This window comes from Glandiceps talaboti, chromosome 13 (genome assembly GCF_964340395.1).
Source record: "Glandiceps talaboti chromosome 13, keGlaTala1.1, whole genome shotgun sequence".
NCBI lineage: Eukaryota > Metazoa > Hemichordata > Enteropneusta > Spengelidae > Glandiceps > Glandiceps talaboti.
Window position 1 is genome coordinate 16,024,461 of NC_135561.1, and position 6,000 is coordinate 16,030,460.

Below are 6,000 nucleotides of genomic sequence, written 5' to 3' on the forward strand. Positions count from 1 at the left end.
CTCTCTCTCTCTCTCTCTCTCTCTCTCTCTCTCTCTCTCTCGGGATCGCTCTCTCTCTCTCTCTCTCGTCTCGGGATCGCTCGCTCGCTCTCTCTCTCTCTCTCTCTCTCTCTCTCTCGGGATCGCGCTCTCTGTCTGTCTGTCTGTCTGTCTGTCTGTCTGTCTGTCTGTCTGTCTGTCTGTCTCTCTCTCTCTCTCTCTCTCTCTCTCTCTCTCTCTCTCTCTCTCGTACGAATAATGCATTTGCAAGCAGAAATATGGAAACAAAACAAGAGACATTCAAAGATCTGAAGAAAAAAAAACGTTACAGTAGGCTCTATGGTTGCACTGAGCCACACATTGGCAAGGCTAATTTTATATACGTATCACCTATGACGTAATCTATTTGCGTTGAATATTAGCATTGAGAGCACTGGTATTACAATAGTAGTTAATTAGTTTACAATCTCGAGTGTTTATTGATATTTGTTGACCTTTGCTTACCCTTATATCTAACTGATCGATCGTTGAAAAAAAAACCCTACATATATTCGACTTGGTTATACCTTTCGTTTATCATTCTTCAAATTAAACGCGCACGGAAATGTTTTACAATTTTGAGAGTCTAAAAATATCTTTGGTTTCCAAAGTCATTATATATTTGTGAAAACAAAGGCTTCTTTAATTGTGAAGCAAAGCCCATCAACCCGTACCAGCATCACAGTTTCCCACACGCCGTATTACGACAAAGTTACAAAGTCGACACAATGTAGGAATATCTTTGGCGTCCAGTACCCATCACCGATCCAACCCCCCCCCCCCCACTCCCCACCACCCACCATCATTTCAGAAAACCACGAGCATGCAACTTTGTTGTACGACGAACTTGATAAATTTAAAAGTTACATAATGTTGATTACAATATTTACAGTGGAATTTTCCAGTGGAGAAGATTTCGTGTCCTTTTTTAGACATCGACTTTCAAGTTTTCATTTCATATTTAATCCCCTACTAGTATTTGGAAGTTCGCTGACATACATTTTCAAGTACAGCACACTCGCTGTACAAGTGTGCCGTACAAATGATATCTGTGTTATCTTATCAAATCAGATTAACACTTCGTATTTGTAGATTTGTATCAGTTGTTTATGCTAAAGTATCCATGACTACCGCCTACGTACACCTATAGACCAGGACGGTCAATGTGGGCGGAGTGCTAGGGTGATTAATACAAACGAACAGTCTCCCCAACCATACGCTATCCAACCATACGCGAACACCCACGTAATATCTCGACAAAATCTGGTTGCTAACTGACGGGGGATTTCTTTTTGGGGGATATAAAAATTAAGCTATGATTTATATGTAAACTAAGTTTATAATGCACAAGCAGTACATTTTTTTTTACATTATTCAATTAAATTCCTAAATATTTCATGTCATTGGCCTTCTCATTCTCACACTATGTACAGAAGAAAACACATCTCAGATAAGTACAGATCTGTCGACACTTGGTCTTTTTTGTTATTTATTTTTATGGATCATAAAATTATCATTGAGGTATGGTTACACATTTTTAGGACAGTTCGAGCGACTTTAGTAAATATGAAATATAGTAAATAGAACGAATCGAGCTTTCTCCGTGGTCAGCATTATTAATTCTCGCTAACCAGAGGAGCAGTCACTGATTTCTTCCGCGGCACTGCGAAATAAAGTATCTTGAGGTGCGTCACGTCTTTGACGGTGTCGTAAAAGCCCGGCGTAAAAGAGGCTATATGGTTTACGACGATGCTTGGTCATATTTTAATCAGATAAACAAATTAGATTTCTCGTCTGTTCTGTATCCACATCGCCACCCTCCCACACGAGAGTTATAAGAAAGGCTCTGTGTTTCTGTTTGAAAAGGCACGCGTGAATTCAGCCAGGGTATCGCGCTTGTAGGACGCCCTCAACATCGAAAGTGACAAATCACTTTCGTTTTGACCTTAGGTATATGGAACAGACTAGTACAACACATTCGTACAGAATAAACACTCCCCTTAGTACCCTTGAAGAATGACCAAATAATCCGTAGATAAAAAATAGCCAAGAAAACAACAACAGCAGCAGCAGCAACAACAACAACAACAACAACAACAACAACCGAATAAAGACAAATAGTGTTTTGTATTGAATTACATACACAAATAGAAAAGTTAGTACAATCCGCAATAAAACGTGTCCAAAAGTATTCAATACTCAACACCGAAAAGAAGAAGAAGTGACATCTTTTAAAATGTTTCGTTCATAATCAAACAATATTAATTCACAAACGTGAATGATGACGAGAGATGAATAGTTCAATGTAGGATAAAAAATACAAATATTTCTAAATAAAATTTAAAAAGTAAAGTGAACTATTTTTATCCCTCACTACATTTTGGTTTTGTATTCATAGCACTACATACTACTACATACTGGCTTTGTATTCACAGCACTGCATACTACTACATACTGGCTTTGTATTCACAGCACTGCATACTACTACATACTGGTTTTGTATTCACAGCACTGCATACTACTACATACTGGCTTTGTATTCACAGCACTGCATACTACTACATACTGGCTTTGTATTCACAGCACTGCATACTACTACATACTGGCTTTGTATTCACAGCACTGCATACTACTACATACTGGCTTTGTATTCACAGCACTGCATACTACTACATACTAGCTTTGTATTCACAGCACTGCATACTACTACATACTGGTTTTGTATTCACAGCACTGCATGCTACTACATACTGGCTTTGTATCCACAGCACTGCATACTACTACATACTGGCTTTGTATCCACAGCACTGCATACTACTACATACTGGCTTTGTATCCACAGCACTGCATACTACTACATACTGGCTTTGTATCCACAGCACTGCATACTACTACATACTGGCTTTGTATCCACAGCACTGCATACTACTACATACTGGCTTTGTATCCACAGCACTGCATACTACTACATACTGGCTTTGTATCCACAGCACTGCATACTACTACATACTGGCTTTGTATTCACAGCACTGCATACTACTACATACTGGCTTTGTATTCACAGCACTGCATACTACTACATACTGGCTTTGTATTCACAGCACTGCATACTACTACATACTGGCTTTGTATTCACAGCACTGCATACTACTACATACTGGCTTTGTATTCATAGCACTACATACTACTACATACTGGCTTTGTATTCATAGCACTACATACTGCTACGTACTGGCTTTGTATTCATAGCACTACATACTACCACATACTGTTTTGAAGTTGATTGTGCTGTCTGAAACATTTTCAATTTTGGCTAAGTCAGTTAGAAGGGGAGGTTTTGGTGGTCTGAGGCCTAAATAAAAGAATTTAGTTTTTTTTATCCTCGCTTCTATTATTAATCTCGCACCTAACGAAAGTGTGAGATTACTGTAGAATTATATAGGAAATAGAATTGGTCCGTCTATTACCATGAATTCAATTGAAAACTCTAGATTTTCCTTTTCCCTAAATATTCTTCAAAATCTGAATTTTAAAATTGACTTCTGAAGTATCTAATCAACCGAGAGAATATTGCCCCAAGATTTGCTACTCTTAATAACGTCAGTATACATTTTATATCTATGAAAGGCTATTAGCAAATTGACACTCCGTACTTCACACTTCACACTTCATACTTCACAGTTCACCCTTGAAGTGTGAAGAGTGAAGTATGAAGAGTGAAGTATGGAGATTGACGAGTGAAGTGTAAAGTCCGTAATATGCTTCGTATGTACTACTCCAATTTTGTCATTAGTAGTCTCTAATAACTAGAAAAGCCGTGCACGTGATAGGGCGCCCTCATCCATCGATCAACCCCTTTCAGTCTGTGTGAGTGATAACTGATAGGTTAGGCGTGGCATGACGCGTCGGATCTTAGAGACTACTTCATCGGTTACCTGTTTTACAACAAATCATTAATTCTTCCTAATTATCTACCCCCTCTACGTTATCTAGCTGACATGATCACTTCACCCAGTGTTTACTGTGACATATTTCTCTTCAAAAGCTATCTAGCTATATCAAATTCTGTGAATGTGAATTTTTAATTATAATTGATAATAATAATTAGCACACTTTTCTTCAAAGAATATTCTCCCGTGTTCACTGTAGTAAAGTTTCATACAATTAGCAAATCTTCGATTCACACTCATCTTCAAGTTCCATTTGATTGGTTTTGCAGACCGTTTTACAAATTCCCTCTACGGCACTTCGTGTCAGTCTACTTCATCGGTTACCTGTTTTACAACAAATCATTAATTCTTCCTAATTATCTACCCCCTCTACGTTATCTAGCTGACATGATCACTTCACCCAGTGTTTACTGTGACATATTTCTCTTCAAAAGCTATCCAGCTATGTCAGTCTATTATATAAGCATTGTTTATGCCGTGTCAGGGCGCCCCAACACATAAGGCAATCCCTTCAGGTGCAAGGTCGTTAACGGCGGAGCAACACGGTCTTAATTAGAGGACCCTCATTATTTACGGCCTGGGCAAGGAAGAGGGATATGCATATCGCATAAATGTCTTGAGGAAATTTGCTATTTCTGTATAGTAACTCTAGGCTAAATAGTTTCCTAGAGGAGTGAAATTTGCAAAAGCTTCTGCCGTTGGAGAGGATATTCCTTCCAACACCCTCCCAAAGACCGTGCTTTAATAGCAAGTAACGATTGAAAGATATAATGGTAGAGCACACATTCGTGTTTCGTTAAACAAGATTTCCACTAAGAGGGCGCCCTCTATCGTCAACAACATTTCGAACTGATTGGATTCTCGCAAGCTCTCGTCATCGAGTTATAAATTAACCAAAATAAAGCGAAAAACTAATAACCCCGAAAACAATTTATTATGATCAGTAGAAATACTTATTCTCGCCATGTTTCTTGTAAAGGAGGGAGGGCTCAAATCGAAAATTCAGGCGTCAAACACAGAGTTTTTCACAAATGATCAAACCCCTGTAGTCCGTAAATGCTTCAGTATTTCCAACTTTATGTCCTAAACCCTCATTGGTATGATACTCCTTAGGGCCGGGGGTGGGGCCGTAAATAGTAATGGCGATCCATATCCAGTACATTCACTCTAGCTTTCCGTTGAAGTATTGTTCTTTGCACATCGTGATACAATACATTTAATTGCATTATAAACGAAATAGACACATTCTCTCTCTCTCTCTCTCTCTCTCTCTCTCTCTCTCTCTCTCTCTCTCTCTCTCTCTCTCTCTCTCTCAAAAAAAAAAAAAAAAAAAAGAAGAAGAAGAAATATATTTCAGACATGAACCTTTCTCCTTAGGGCATCGGAATATTAAAAAATCAACAACATTAAAAATATCGGCGTTGCCCCCTGCGCATGTTTAGCGCCATCACCGATGATATTGAAACTTCCCGAGCGATCATTGTCCATTTAACAGTGAATAAAGTGGTGTAAAAGAAATATCACACTCATTTAATCACCCATATTAATTTTCTGTTGAGATCGTTAATTGACATGAAATTGTCTTCAGCTACTTTATTTTGCATTGTGTTTCATGGTAAATTGCAAATGTTCTAAAGTACAGCCTTTGTGTATAAACTATCAATTTGATGGTGTCCACTAACATATTCCTCAAATTCAATCTCTCCTCAAATATATGATAATCTAGGCACCGAGGTTATCCATGACGTCAATCTACTTCATGAGGACTCTTACTTCAAAAGTAAATAGACCCCCTCCCCCCCCCATGATCATATCCTGTATCATAGACTGTCCTATGGTGTTATGTAATGTCCGAGTTCGCATGTCAAGCAAGATCACAGGCACTTGTTTTCCCGCGGTACGTATGTTTCTATCAGAATACAATAAAATGTCGATAGAATCGATAATATTGTCGTATTTAGCCACTCTATATGAAAGGGGTAAAATTACACTTCTTTCTGTGATCGCGAAAGTTCATCACTCACCGCGAAAT

General features: G+C 38.4%; 1 protein-coding gene across 1 annotated transcript in view; it reads right to left on the bottom strand.

Moving 5' to 3' along the window:
• LOC144444464 (large ribosomal subunit protein eL30-like) overlaps positions 1 to 6,000 on the bottom strand; it is a 248,446-nt gene that overhangs the window by 161,554 nt on the left and 80,892 nt on the right. The window lies entirely within an intron of this gene.